The following is a 17,079-nucleotide window of genomic DNA, read 5'->3' on the forward strand; positions in this document are numbered from 1 at the left end:
ATTAGTTATACATGAACGTAAATTCTTGATAAGCTTTCTTGGGCGTATTGCATTACTTATGCAATGACCATTAACGGGAGCAGTAACTTAGACCAATGGCTTAGCATCGTTTTTTTTTCGGTTCATTTTGGCCACTTGCCCACAAAACTGTTGGAACAGAAATGCTTCTTCCTCGATACAAGACTTGGAATCGTATTTCAAGTACGTTAAAGTTGATTGTCCATTGAAAGTGTTACTGAGCATATTCATAAAGTCAGTGACACGTGGTTGGTGTAGTAGATCATTGGTTCCCAAACTTATTTGAGTCGGTCATACAAAAATTCCGGATCCCGGCCTCCTCCAGTCAAGATTATTTATTGGTCGTATCGAGCAGTCTGGAGTGCATTCTCTCAGTGGTCGCAGGTTTTTATACTTAAGTACACAGATGGCCCGCGCCCCCATTTAAAGGTCTTTGCGCCTCCCCTAGGGGGCGCGTCCCCCACTTTGGGAACCAATGGTGTAGATAATAGCTATAGTCATCCGATTGGGGTGTTAGTTGGGAGTTTGTACACACGGTAACTATCGGGGGAGGCCTGAGATTACTTATTCACGTTATTACAGTGTAAAGTTTGGACGAGTTCAGTAGGGAAAGGTGTTANTAAAGATTTGAAAAAATTGTTGGTGATCATTATAAATTTTCATCAAAACCAGCAGAAATATAATCTCAATTAGAAAAAAAATCGTTTACATAATCCTAATGATCGTTTTCCAAGCATTTAAACCAACAACCATTTTCTCACAGCCTTGTAAAACGTATCCGAATGGCAAAACCGAAACTGTTATTACATAAAAAGTGTGTTTGCAAAATGGCGGCTTACAATCTCCGCGACCTTGCCGAAGTTGTAGGGTTTAATAAAATTCATTCTTATCTAGCGACGCCTCGATGAGCTGTGGGCTCTGAGCATTGGTTTAACTATGAAGATTTGAGACAACTAAGTTCTATTATAACCATCATATTTGGAGCTTAGACTATCGTGTATTACGATAATATTTCGTTTAGGTACTTAGTGACAGAGTCGTCGGTGGCATAGATGCGTAATCGTCATTAGGCTTGGTGCACGCTTGCTTGCAGCTTGTACAAAACAATGTAACTCTATCGACGAAGTGACAACGAATCTACGTGAAATTGTAGCGAAAAATGACGAATACGCGTCTAGTAGGCTTTGTCGTTGTGGATAGTGACGAGTCAGACGTCAGTGTCAATCGTTCCTATCGCGTCTGAACGCCGACGTACGTCTGAAGGAGACCACAACAGTACATTTTCTACAGTAAACATTGTGACGTGGCTTACAGTGTGACGCTGTACGCACGCTGCCTGCGGCATTTATCGGAGACCACAGCTTCATGATTTTCCAACTGTTTTCACGCTTGTAATGTGCGATGAAGTGAGCTTACTCAGAGGAAGCCTCTTTACTTGGACCTTTAAGACCTTGAAGATGTTGGCACTGTGCATATTTAGTGACAGTGACTAGTCAGTACCATTTGTCAAATAAAATATCAAAGTTATGAATGAAAATTTCCTTTTTTGCTTTATTAGGGTGTAGTATAAATCTTATATTAGTTATACATGAACGTAACCGTGGACCGACGACATCGTAAAGGTAGCAGGGAAGCGCTGGACGCAGGCCGCTACCAATCGATCAACATGGAAAGCATTGGGGGAGGCCTATGTTCAGCAGTGGACGTCCTGTGGCTGAAATGATGATGATGATGATGATGAACGTAAATTCTTGATAAGCTTTCTTGGGCGTATTGCTTTACTTATGCAATGGCCATTAACGGGAACAGTAACTTAGACCAATGGCTTTGCATCGTTTTTTTCGGTTCATTTTGGCCACTTGCCCACAAAACTGTTGGAACAGAAATGCTTCTTCCTCGATACAAGACTTAGAATCGTATTTCAAGTACATTAAAGTTGCTTGTCCATTGAAAGTGTTACTGAATATATTCATAAAGTCAGTGACACGTGGTTGGTGTAGATCTTTGGTTCCTAAACTTATTTGAGTCGCGCCCCCTTTCGACCATACAAAAATTTCGCGCTATCGCTATCCTTTATTAATAGTTATTAGATATTATATCAACTCTTTAATAAATTCAAATTAATTCAGATATGAAAATAAGAAGAATGTTAGATAGGGGTCTGTGAGACCCGACGTCCATGGGAGTGTGATTATTTTTTCACGTCCATAGTTAAAGGTTAGGTACACAGATGGCCCGCGCCCCCCTTTAAAGGTCTTAGCGCCTCCCCTAGGGGGCGCGCCCCATACTTTGGGAACCAATGGTGTAGATCAGTGGTTCCCAAACTTATTTAATCTACTGCCCACTTTGAGAATAAATTATTTTTAGCGCCCCCCATTTATGTAGTCCAAGAGTCGAGCTCAGTCGATGTCTAAGAGTCGTCCTAGTAGATGACGCCTCACAAGCCTCTATACAACGTCCCGATTTTTTTCTGGGTCTCTTACCGCCCCCCTTTAAGCCTGCAGCGCCCACAAGGGGGCGTTATCACCCACTTTGGGAAAGACTGGTAGATAATAGCTATAGTCATCCGATTGGGGTGTTAGTTGGGAGTTTGTACACACGGTAACTATCGGGGGAGGCCTGGGATTACTTATTCACGTTATTACAGTGTAAAGTTTGGACGAGTTCAGTCGGGATAGGTGTTAATTTACTGCGTCCTTGACACAGATTGTCTACTTTAAGTTGTTTGTAGTTTGAAGGAATTGTGCGTTAGTGGGACGGAGTATGTTTCAAGAAAGTGACAGGTCATTCCTTCTAGTTTGTGCAGTGAAAGTGTTTTTTTTCCACTTGGAAGATTAAGAGGTTTTAGTACTTTTAGTTAATTAAGTTAGTTCTTCTAGAAAAGACGACGTAAATGAACTAGAAAAGATTACATGTAATTCTAAATTCTTGTTTTGCTATAAGAATCTTTCCCGTGCCTTTGAGGAATACGACTTATCTCATTGGGTTGTATTCATGGTCTTTAATATACTATGACTAGTTTTGATAGTGATCGCTGGTGGGTCACAGAAAAAAATGCCCATTTACCTTTAAGGTATTGTAAATCGAGACTAAAACAAAGAATGAAATTGATACTAATCAAATGTTCGTTCGTTCATCTCAGGTCTACTGCTGGACAAAGGCCTCCCCTAAGGTTTTCCACAATGAACGGTCCAGCGCTGCCCGCATCCAGGCTCTTCCCGCGACAATCAATGTAAAAAAATACAAACTGTTGCGTGGAACGAAGAAACATCAACATTAAGAGGCTTTAACGAAAAATACGATTACAAGCTAGAAATAACAAGATCTAAATCAAAGCAAATTACAAGGAATGTCAATATAGTAGGAAAAGGAGCAAATTCCTCAAAGATATTACGTTACTAACAAGTCTAACAACTACCTACTTTGACATATTTCAGCTCCGCCCTTGATACTCCAGACGTAAGCAATTTTAATATTGGCTTCCTATTCACAAGGTTTCTCTATGAAACGACATTTTAACCGACGACTTGAATGCATTTTCTGGGAAAATTCAAAAATGTTCCCTCAAAGATACACGGTGTTGTAACACTCTTGGGTTTTCTGTGGATAACGATGTGGTTTAGATTTGTCTTCCTATTGTATTCAATATTTTTCTGTGAATAATCTGGTTTCTACAAAATGTTGAATCGTAGTTTACTTTACGAGTATTGTTGGCTTTATTTTGTATTTGTTTTCATGGAATTCACTTGTGGTCTGAACAACAAATTGAATATCAGTGGTTACTGATTCCGAAAAAAGAAATATTAATGTTTGATAATGGATGGAAAGTATGACAAATGGCACTAAGCATTGTTTTGCTATCTATTAAAAATTACTTAAGTAGGTTATAAGTATTGAATTGCTGACCTTAATATTATGCTTACGATTATTATCTCAAAGTAAATACAAAGCTTTTTAATACAGATAAAATAAACAAAAAAGAAACTGGCACAAAACAAGTTCTAAAAAACCAACCACAAACAAGAAACAAAAGAAGGCGCGCTCTTTTTAAATGCCATTAGATCTTTTGCACTTGACATTTTGTCGAGCGTTACTGGCACAAAATTAATTGATCGAATTGCCCGTGAGTCATCATTTTTGCCGGGTTTTGATCGTTCACCTATAACCTTATAGTTTTCAATGGGAATAGCCCGCGTTTTAGCTTTCAAAAGAATCTAGAGCTTCGATTACGTATTTTAAGCTACAAAGAGAGCTTTGGGTGTCTTTAATGCCTAAAATCAATCAGTACTACCAATTGTACTTTTGATGGATGAAGTAGCATTAAGTATATTTTTTATTTATGGTAAGTCTTAATACTACTGAAATATATTTGTATCGTCAAACGTAGTACTCTATGTTATTAAAGAAATAAAATATTTGTTTTGAGCCGATTTCGAGCTTTGAAAAACACTTTGCATTTTCGATACAGTATATTGAAATAGAGCTTAAAAATACACTTCGTAGAACATTATGGTTTTATCGGCTTAAACCAACAATAACATAGGTATTAATGCTTTTTGGGAATAGTTGAAACATTTTTGTAGTTTATAAATAAGTATTTAAAACCTCATAACGAACATTATTATTTAGCATTTGTTAGGTGAAAGAAGTGGCATTCTAAAATATTATGACTATTTAATTATTTCTAATGTCGTATCGTAATATCGTATGTTATTGTTATGAATAGTAACCATGCATCATGAGGTTTGTTTAAGTAATAAGTGGGAGAGTAACTATGTAGTTTTCACGATAACCTCAAATTTGGGTTAGGATTTAGACTGGAGGCAACCATTACATTAAATGATTAATGACTGTGTTCAAGTAATGTTTTCAAGTGTAAACCAAGACACGTCAAAGGTATGACGTAAAAGAGGCGAGCCTGAATTTTTTACATAGAGTATATACATAAATGATGTTAGTACAGGAATGAGGTCAAGTAAAGCTGTTTATATTACATCGTAAACCGACGATCCCCTAATTAGTTGTTAGCACAAGTGACTAATTATTGCGTACTAATTAAGCGTCGTAGTAAAAAATGTATAAATCTTTTTGCTGAAACTTCAAAGTTTAATCTTTAGCCGTCAGAAAAAAACATATTCATTACCAATGTAATTACTTGAAGCGATTTTAATTAAAAACCGATAAAAATGCAAATAAAGTTTACGCTCTCAGCTTAATTAAATTCATTGCTTTATTGATATTCCTATCACGCCCTTTCGTTTGGGAAACGTTTAACTGCGGGTAGGGTGCGGCGCAAGTGTTAAGACACGCATGAAATATACCGATAGATGTGCGATGTAGAGGTGAGAGAGTCGTGAGTTCTATTCCCTCGTAGGACATAATAGTTTACACAAATTTTATTTATTTAAAAAAAATCGTATGGAGTTGAATCAATCTGATCTGATTATCAAGACGAGGCTGTGTTTCGTTCGTACTGGTCTAATGCCAGAGTTTAATCCTGTATTTACAAACATATTTTGCGTGTAATATACAGGATACCTTATCTGTATTATGTGCTACATTGATATATTATTATTCAGTGGGTGTATCTTTGTCCTTGTGTATTCATCTGTTGTCTGGTATTGCTCATAGTATGATTTGGGAGTAGATAGTGAAGTTTCAAATGACAAATCTGTCAACGTCTGTCAAATCTTATAAAAACATCAGTCACAACACATTCACGCCACGCCTCGATCACGCCCAGTGTACCGATGACCTTACAGATTCAATTGACATAAATATTTCCATCGCCCAATGACCCATTGTGAGAGATTACGAAACCGAAGATTGAACTTGTCAAATTATTTTAAGACTAGCTATGCCCGTGACTTCATACTCGTGAAAGTAGTTTGAATAATATTTCCTGTTTTAGCAGCATTTTTATTTACTGACCCTATTGACTGTAGGTTGATGTTATACCTATAGACTTAAGCCTTCCTCGATAAATGGGCTATCTAACACTAAAATAATTTTTCATATTGGACCAGTAGTTCCGGAGATTAGCGCGTTCAAGTAAACAAACAAACTCTTCAGCTTTATAATATTAGTATACTCGTAGATATTAGTAAGATTACAACATGAATTGGGTGGAAGACACCATGAAATAAGAGAAGTACACTAATCCTACCTAAAATTAACTGGCACGAATAGCTGTTTTCTAAGATGAAAATATAATAATTATATTTCTTCATTAATAACATTTTAAAGATATTTACTTAGTACTCAATTATCTTTCTCGTGTAGGTGGAATCCTTTAAACGTGTATTCGTAGGATGGTGTTATATAACATTGTTTTTTAAACCACAAAATGAACGTTCTAGGTGTTACCAATTTATCCTGAATGCCAAGTTTTTTACAAAATGAAAAATCACCACAAAAATGTACTTATTTTTTGCAAGTAGACTTTTAAAAAGCACTTTTACACGTCCCAGTATTAACCCTACCAGTGTTTTGGGACAATAAATAGGCCAGAACAGGTCAGGATATTAATTTAAGTTTCTGACAGACTGGTGAGACGTGTATTCCTAAGGTTTGACAGTTGCCGCCTTAAAATCTCCACTATTGATCTCATACTTTGCTACGTATGTATTGAACAGAGTGATGCGGCAGGTACAAAAGACACTTAACTTCAGTGATATTCTATTTATTGCGAAGATAATTTACAACCATGTGCACACACTTGAATGGTAGGAAAAAGAGACCATAGAGAGGGGCCATAGAGCATACAACGCTTCTGGGTTGCCAGATATCGTTATTACATTTTTACCATGTATATTGCTATAATATTCATTTAAAGCCTAAAATCATACTGTACTGATGCCACGCAACGCTCACGTCGCAGTTCGGATGAGCTTTCAGTTTCATCAATGTTTATAATGACACCAACTGACCCGTGACCTCTATGGTGATCAGAAATAATGTAGGATTCTAACTTGGAAAGATTTTTTTCAATCAGTCCAGTAGTTCCGGAGTCTATTCAAAACAAAGAAAGAATCAAATCTTTCCTGTTAATAAATGTCTAGAAAAAGTAAATTTATCCAATGATCGCTTGCGTATATAACTTGAACGTGACCGAGGGTAGGTGGTAAGATTACACCTTGTGAATTTTTATTGTTTATTAAGTCCAAGGGTTACGCGCAATTCAGTATTAAATTGTTGAAAGTGTTTATTTTTTACTTGTTTTCGCCTTGCTTAAGTTGTTTTTCTGAAAGTAAAGAGCTTATTGGATGATCTTGTTATTGTCTGGAGAAATTGTAAGTGTTTATCGAAATAGGTTGGATTTGTAAGTGGATTACGTGCTAAAACTATTTTGTAGAGGGTTCGGACTTTAGTGGTAGTCAGATTGGGAACGTGCCTACATTTAATCTATACTAATTTTATACAGAGGTAAAGTTTGTGAGGTAGTAAAGGGTAATCTCTGGATCTACTAAACTGATTTTGANAATTATGAAAAATCCGTTTCCAATAGAAATCTACATTATTTATGAATGTATAGGCCAAGCCTTAACACGGTGAAAACGAATTTTCTGTGACACAACAAAATTAACGCGGACAAAGCCGTGGCCAATAACTAGTACCCAGTAAACGTCACGTTACCAATTTATGATCAATAATTCATCACCTCATCGTTTGACGTTTATCATCTTCTATTATTTTACTGACACATTGTATGTAGGTAGGTATATTTTTGTTGCGTAATTTTAACTCTCGTTTAGGTTCTTCCAACATTTTTGTTATCTTGTTTGGCTCTACCTCGAGAAACCGTATTAATTACAGGATTAATACATAGAAAAGTACACAAAGAAGTAATTACACGTGGTTCACAACCATTGGAATGACTTAATAGTCAATGTATTAATACATAGAGACGCTCAAAAAAGGATTCCATTCCAAGAAAGCATGAATTTTGCTAATATTTTCGGAGAATCTTCCGAGTTTGTTATAAAGAAGAAAAGGGTAATACATATTCGTGTGAAATCACAATGTAAATGTATGGACTCGGGATATTTAACTATAGACCTTTTCCTTGAATCGCGGTCGATTGTAGCGTTGTATCGGCTCAAAAACTGAACTTCGTCAAACGTTTCTTCGACATTACGTTACTTCGACACTATTTAATATCGACATGACTTATGAAGGGTTACCGTCGATTCGCCATAAAGTCGATTCGTCACACTATAAAATTCCTTATAATGAAAGTAATAAAGACGAATTTACACGTGTTTTTACGTGACGTATTGATTCTGTGGCGTATGGATAATAACCCCTTATGAATTTTCGTGTACATTGGCGGAACAGTGTGTGCTCACGGCGAACACTAGTTCATCGCCATTAACAAAAGAAGACTTATGTGTGAGATCTTCCGAGCTAGGATGATTTGTCGTCCGCTGATTTCGTGATGTTCGCGCGATGCCGCACATTTGTCGAAAAAATGTGCGGAATCGATAAAAGTATAGGAGTAACGTAATTGTCGAAGAAACATTTGTCTGTTTTTGAGCCATCTTTATCGCTTCAGTATTCGTAAACCTGTGATCGAATCGCCGTATTATCACTACATTCGTACCAATCGATCCTGTTCAATCAGCGCTGCAAACAGCTCCTAACATAAATAAATAAACATCCCGTTATACCGGCTTCCGTCCCGCGCCGCCCACAACCCTAATTGTTAAAGGGACTGACACGGGAATTGGAAGGTCCGTGTAAATATTACTTTTTTGAGTCACGAGAACTAGTTGCCGGCTTTTTTTTTAGCCGTCTTACGCCCGTATTCACGAACATTACTATGAGGTCTCACAGTGCGCGTGATCGCACAGGGTGACACAACTGACACAATGAACCAATCACAAAGCTCCATTCAACGATTTGCAGCTTCACATAAGCAAGCATCATTTGTGAATACCTACGGGCGTTAGGTACGAGTATTTTAATACCAATTATGCTTTTATGATGATTTTTTGGCCGCCTTGCTTGATATCTTCATAAACACTATTGTCGCATGGAAGACCAGTGGCCTAATTCACGTATTTTATAATAGTCAAAATGTCGTTAACGTTTTGAAGTCGTCGTCTTTATCGCTTCAGTATTCGTAAACCTGTGATCGAATCACCGTATTATCACTACATTCGTACCAATCGATCCTGTTCAATCAGCGCTGCAAACAGCTCCTAACATCCCGTTATCCCGGCTCCCGTCCCGCGCCGCCCACAACCCTAATTGTTAAAGGGACTGACACGGGAATTGGAAGGTCCCGTGTGAATACTTTTTTGAGTCACGAGAACTAGTTGCCGGCATTTTTTTTAGTCGTCTTACGCCCGTATTCACGAACATTACTATGAGGTCTCACAGTGCGCGTAGACGCACAGGGAGACACATAAACCAATCACAAAGCTCCATTCAACGATTTGCAGCTTAACTTAAGCAAGCATCGTTTGTGAATACCTACGGGCGTTAGCTATTTTAATACCAATTATGCTTTTATGACGATTTTTTGGCCACATTGCTTGGTATCTTTATAAACACTATTGCCACATGCAAGACCAGTGGCCTGATTCACGTATTTTGTAATAGTCAAAATGTCGTTCGTTTAGAAGTCGTCGTAGAAGTCGTCGTATTTATCGCTTCAGTATTCGTAAACCTGTGATTGAATCGGCGTATTATCACTACATTCCGTACCAATCGATCATGTTCAATCAGCGCTGCAAACAGCTCCTAACATCCCGTTATCCCGGCTCCCGTCCCGCGCCGCCCACAACCCTAATTTGTTAAAGGGACTGACACGGGAATTGGAAGGTCCGTGTAAATATTACTTTTTTGAGTCACGAAAATTAGTTGCTAGGATTAGTATTCTACGTAGTCTAGCATTATCATCATTTCAACCATAGGACGTCCACTGCTGAACATAGGCCTCCCCCAATGATTTCCACAAAGGCCGGTTGGTAGCATAGATAGGCCAATGGCCTATCTAGTCTAGCATAGATAACACTAATGAAGCTTTTGTGAAATATTTTTTGGCCATCGCTTGGTATCTTTATAAACACTACTAGCTATCCGCACGCGGCTTCGCCCGCATGGAATTTTGTCTGTCACAGAAAAACTCAATCGCGTGCGTCCTTGTTTCAAAAACCGGGATAAAAACTATCTTATGACCTTTCCGGGAACCAAATTTCATCAAAATCGGTTCAGTGGTCAGCAAGACAGACAGACAGACAGACAGACAGACAGACAGACAGACAGACAGACAGACAGACAGACAGACAGAGTTACTTTCGCATGTATAATATTAGTATAGATAGTAAGATTGTCTTAAGGAATACCAGGATGATTTTACTCAATGTTTTATAATATTCTGTACATGAGTATTTGCGCTAAGTCATCAAACATAAAATCAAAATAAAAAAATATTTTATTCAGTTTAGACCAACATTTTGGCACTTGTTAGGTATAGGTACGCCCATATTCACAAACATTACTATGAGGCCTCACAGTGCGCGTAGGCGCACAGGGTGACATACGAACCAATCACAGAGCTCTATTCAACGCTGTGCGTTCGATTTGCTGTTTCACTTAAGCAAGCATCGTTTGTAAATCGAACATAAGGTATAGTCATTAGCATAACAGACTACACTTTTGTGAAAAAATATAGTAAGATAGCACATTATAGTGCCGTCGTGCATGTAAGTAGTNGATTTTGAAAAATCATTTTCCAATAGAAATCTACATTATTTATGAATGTATAGGCCAAGCCTTAACACGGTGAAAACGAATTTTCTGTGACACAACAAAATTAACGCGGACAAAGCCGTGGCCAATAACTAGTACCTAGTAAACGTCACGTTACCTATTTATGATCAATAATTCATCACCTCATCGTTTGACGTTTATCATCTTCTATTATTTTACTGACACATTGTATGTAGGTAGGTATATTTTTGTTGCGTAATTTTAACTCTCGTTTAGGTTCTTCTAACATTTTTGTTATCTTGTTTGGCTCTACCTCGAGAAACCGTATTATTTACAGGATTAATACATAGAAAATTACACAAAGAAGTAAGTACACGTGCTTCACAACCATGATTGGAAATGACTAATAATACATAGAGACGCTCAAAAAAGGATTCCAAGAAAGCATGAATTTTGCTAATATTCTCGGAGAATCTTCCGAGTTTGTTATAAAGAAGAAAAGGGTAATATTCGTGTGAAATCACAATGTAAATGTATGGACTCCGGATATTTAACTATAGAGCTTTTCTTTGAATTGCGGTCGATTGTAGTGTCGTACCGGCTCAAAAACTGAACTTCGACAAACGTTTCTTCGACATTACGTTACTTCGACACTATTTAATATCGACATGACTATGAAGGGTTACTGTCGATTCGCCATAACATCGATTCGTCACACTTTATAAAAATCTTTACAATGAAAGTAATAAAGACGAATTTACACGTGTTTTTTTCGTGACGCATTGATTCTTTGGCGTATCGATAAAAACCCCTTATGAATTTTCGTGACATTGGCAGAACAGTGTGTGCTCACAGTGAACACTAGTTCATCGCCATTAACAAAAGAAGAATGAGTGAGATCTTCCGAGCTAGGATGATTTGTCGTCCGCTGATTTCGTGATGTTCGGCGATTCCGCACATTTTATCGACAAATGTGCGGAATCGATAAAAGTATTAGGAGTAACATAATTGTCGAAGAAACATTAAAATTTGTCTGTTTTTGAGCCATCTTTATCGTTTCTAACATCCCGTTATCCCGGCTCCCGTCCCGCGCCGCCCACAACCAACCCTAATTGTTAAGGGGACTGACACGAGAATTGGAAGGTCCGTGTAAATATTACTTTTTTGAGTCACGAGAACTAGTTGCCGGCATTTTTTTTAGTCGTCTTACGCCCGTATTCACGAACATTACTATGAGGTCTCACAGTGCGCGTAGACGCACAGGGTGACACATGAACCAATCACAAAGCTCTAATCAACGATTTGCAGCTTCACTTAAGCAAGCATCGTTTGTCAACCATGTAACCTACGGCGTTAGCTATTTTAATACCAATTATGCTTTTATGACGATTTTTTGGCCACATTGCTTGGTATCTTTACAAACACTATTGTCACATGCAAGACCAGTGGCCTGATTCACGTATTTTGTAATAGTCAAAATGTCGTTCGTTTAGAAGTCGTCGTAGAAGTCGTCGTATTTATCGCTTCAGTATTCGTAAACCTGTGATCGAATCGCCGTATTATCACTACATTCGTACCAATCGATCCTGTTCAATCAGCGCTACAAACAGCTCCTAACATCCCGTTATCCCGGCTCCCGTCCCGCGCCGCCCACAACCCTAATTGTTAAAGGGACTGACACGGGAATTGGAAGGTCCGTGTAAATATTACTTTTTTGAGTCACGAGGAACTAGTTGCAAGCATTATTCTACGTAGTCAAGCATAATAATCATCATCATCATTTCAGCAGTTTATTCAGTACATAGGCCCTTTCCAGGGCACTTTATACACGCCCCAAATAATAACTTGCGGTACTACCACTTCGGGACAATATGTGGACTGGTGCTGAGAAGAAGTGGCGGAAGAAACTCAGTCACTTTTGTCAGCCTCTTTTTCAATCAAATACTGTAATTTATAACTTACATGAGACGCCATAGGACGTCCTCTGCTTAACATAGGCCTCCCCCAATGATTTCCACAAAAGTCGTGTTGAGGACAGTGAGGGATCAGAGGTTTGGCCGTGCAAAAGAGTGAAAAATATCCAAGTAGGTAAATTTACTTCGCGTTTATTTCGTACAGTTGCTAAGACACTACCAACAAGACAGTAGTCAAAAGCAGAATTCTTAAAGAAAAATAAAAAATATCAAAAACAAAGAGGTTCAATCTTTAAGGTGAAATCTTTTTTGGCCATCGCTTGGTATCTTTATAAACACTATTGTCTTAAGGAAGACCAGGCTGACTTTACTCAGTGTATATTCTGTACATGAGTACATTGCGCTAAGTCATCGAACATAAATCAAAATAAACAAATAAAAAATATTTAGTTTCGACCAATATTTTTGCTCTAGTCAGATATAGGTAGGTACGCCCGTATTCACAAACATTACTATGAGGCCTCACAGTGCGCGTAGGCGCACAGGGTGACATATGAACCCATCACAGAGCTGTATTCAACGCTGTGCGTTCGATTTTCTGCTTCACTTAAATAAGCATCGTTTGTAAATACAGGCGTAAGTCATCGAACATAATATTAATAAGTTATAGTCATTAGCATAACAGACCACATTTTTGTGGCAAAATGGCACGTATTCAAACTAGTAAGATAGCACATTATAGTGCCGTCGTGCATGTAAGTAGTGGTTTTAACAAAATGCACCACAACCCTTTAAACTTTAAACGATCATGCACCGTGCTCTATTGATTTTACGTAGAATTTTCTTATTATACTTGCTAAACGTTAACAATTCTTTGAACTGCAACTATGGGTTACTCGTATTGACACTCGCGTAGTAACGCAAATGTAGTTTTTCATTTGCATGGAGTATTATGTAATACCATGTGGCTGGCTGATTAAACCTTTGTCCTCAATTTTCCCACAATGCAGCACTGTCTTTAATAAAATAATTATATGATTTAACTAGCGGCCGCCCGCGACTTCGTACGCGTGGATCCCGTTTTACCCCCTTAGGGGTGGAGTTTCGTAAAATCCTTTCTTAGCGGATGCCTACGTCATAACATCTACCTGCATGCCAAATTATTCAGCCCGATCCGTCCAGTGGTTTGGGCTGTGAGTTGATAGATCACTATGTCAGTCAGTCAGTCAGATCTTTGATTAAAAAATTATATTTTGATTTAAAAATGGCGCTTATGACTTTTATCAATATTGTTTTGAACACAAAAGTAACTACTAACAAAGCTGACGGAGCGACCCAAAGTAAGTCGTCTTGGCCTCCTTTGGTCTGTTCAGCGCCACCTCTTGTCATATTAAAGTACCTAGTAAGTTTTTAAAATTTTGAACGTCCAACACTTCTTAATTTGGTTTAGGTTTTGTATTTACGCATTGAATAATCGCCATACGAAAACATTCACTAATACTCAATACAGAAGTAGGTACAGACATTTTTCTTGCCATTATCGTATCATAAATATTGTAGTAGATATTGTCATTCCACGTAATAACGCTGTTATTGGCAAATTCGATTGTACCAAACCTATTGTTGGTTAAGGCACAGTTCAAACTGAAGATACTTTAGGCTCTCGCAATTCTTATTAATTTATTGATGAGTTGATGATGCTTTATGAATACCGATGAATGATTTAAAATCCCGATTTTATACACAGTTACCATTTGCTGTTCTATGTAGATTAGGAATGATAAGAATCCCACGGATTGTAAGTTGCAGACTACATCTGTCTCATCATCATCATGATCATCATTTCAGCCATTGATAGGACGTCCACTGCTGAACATAGGCCTCCCCCAATGCTTTCCATGTTGATCGATTGGTAGCGGCCTGACATCTGTCTACTTTACTCAATATGTTTAGTTTATTTAATATTATTTTAATACAAAGTATCAGGTGAATGTCGCGGGAAGTACCTGAGCGCAGCGTAGGACCGGTCGTTATGTAAATCCTTGAGAAAAGCCTTTGTCCAGCAGTAGACGAAACGAACAAGCGAACGAATACAAAGCGTTTCAGCCAAATGACGTCCACTGCCAGCAGTGTATAATAACCTTGAGGTCCTTGCATAACCTTGGGGGAGGCCTTTGTCCAGACAAAGGCCTCCCCCAAGGTTTTCCATATTATACGGTCTTGCGCTGCCCGCATCCAGGCTTCTTCCCGCGACCTTCACCAGATCGTCGGTCCACCTAGTAGGAGGCCTGCCCACACTACGTCTTCCAGCCCGTGGTCGCCTTTCGAGAACTTTTCTGCCCCAACGGCCATCGTCTCTACGAGCTATGTGCCCCGCCCACTGCCACTTGATACATCTATTCACAGTTTATTCGCCAAAACATGTTCGCATGTACACAGTGCCTTATGTCGTACACNTAACCCTGTCTCTGATGTTTTGCTGTGCCCTTGCAGGGCGTCACATGTATACCTCTATTTTGCAACAACATATAAATTGTAATGTGACATGCAATAAACGTTTGAATTTGAATTTGAAGAAGTGTGAGTGTAGGTAAAGAAAGATAGTAAGAGCTATGAAAGACTCAAAATCAGATTGTATATCTTTATACTGAGGCTACATAAGCTTCGATCGGTATTCTTGAAAAGTAGGTAGTGTTTTCCACTTGATGTATACTACATCTCATCGTCGTCGTAGTTTCAGCCAAATGACGTCCACTGCTGGACAAAGGCCTCCCGCAAAGTTTTTCATAATGAACGGTCCTGCGCTGCCCGCATCCAGGCTCTTCCCGCGACCTTCACCAGATCGTCGGTCCACCTAGTAGGGGCCTGCCCACGTTACGTCTTCCAGCCAGTGGTCGCCACTCGAGAACTTTTCTGCCCCAACGGCCAACATCTCTACGAGCTATGTGCCCGCCCATTGGCACTTGATACTACATCTATTCACAGTTTATTTGCCAAAATATGTTCGCATGTACACAGTGCCTTATGTCGTACACATAATTTATTCCGGTAGGCCAAATTTAGTTCAGTTGCCCCCAGCTATGAAATATAGGTTGAAGGGTAACCACAATTGCCAATAAATATACGTGGCTGCAATAATATTGGATTTACGAGTGATTTCGAGATGAAAGTTTTCGAGATTTGCTTTTATCGTCAACATAGATTTTTGTAGGAATTTTATGTCAACAAGGTTTTCTTGCTCATTCTTATCACGCAGTTCTTTTTTTCATTTTGGCAGCAAATCAAACGCGCAGCGTTTAATAGAGCTCTGTGATTGGTGCATGTGTCACCCTGTGCATCCACGCGCAATGTGAGATTTCTCAGTAATGTTTATGAATGCGGGCGTTAGTATCTTACTTGGGTATAAGTTACGTAACTGCAAAATCTTAATTAATATACCGAGTTTGTATCTCCATTTCAATACCAACGAGCACTTCTAGTTAATTCGAATCCTATCTTCAATAGTTCCATTCATCACGAAACCAGACTACCATTCGGATCCACTAATAAACGGGCCAACAACAAAGGTACATGCTAATTTAATTTAGTCTCTCGGACTAAATCCCATTATCAATTTGAAAACCTTTATCATTCCAGCACTAAAACCTTTCAGTCTATAGTTTCTCACACAAATGCCTGAATGTATAGAATCGTTTATACTCTGCAATTTGTAGTGGATTTTGTAATTACGCAGCTAGTTTTGGTAATTGATGTCTATGGAACCAAGCGGTACCCTTTAGGTATTTAGGTTGCGGTGTGCTTTAGGTTTGTTGTTTTTGGTCTGTATTTTAGGGCTAGTGCTCGTAACTCAGCCCATCACTAATTAATTATATCTTTTACGTGATTATATCATAAAAGGCCTTCACTTGAAAATTAAAGGAAATCGTCGAAAGGAAAAAATATTGTTTTGATATTTATTTATCACCATCAAATTTTCTGATTCTGTTACATTTTTTCAGTTTCTGTTCAGTCTGTTAAGTTTGATTTGTGATACTCACAAATGCTTCTTTTTTTAATAGAAAATCTTGCAATATATATTTAAGAAAAACATTAAACCTAAGTACCTACTAACAGTACTAATCTAAAAACATTCAATCTGAAATATCAGACTTTATTTCTCTAATTCTGAATCTACTTTTAAGTTGTTTTACTAAATGCCTAAATCTCTGGCACAAGACATTTATTTAAAAGCCCTTTAAAAACAAGAATCCCTTCAGTTAATCCTCACCTCCATTGACCTAGCAACCTAATTGAATCCAGGAAAAAATTCCAGCGACTCCAGGATGGATTACTATGGAATCTGGATAAACCTTGGTAATGGAGCGGCCATTAGTCCTTGAGCATAGTTCTTTTATTTTATTTTTTCTTTACACAGCTACGAATGTACAGT

The sequence above is a fragment of the Ostrinia furnacalis genome, unplaced genomic scaffold (genome assembly GCF_004193835.3).
Source record: "Ostrinia furnacalis isolate ACB-3 unplaced genomic scaffold, ASM419383v2 OfSCF7487, whole genome shotgun sequence".
Taxonomy (NCBI): Eukaryota; Metazoa; Arthropoda; class Insecta; order Lepidoptera; family Crambidae; genus Ostrinia; species Ostrinia furnacalis.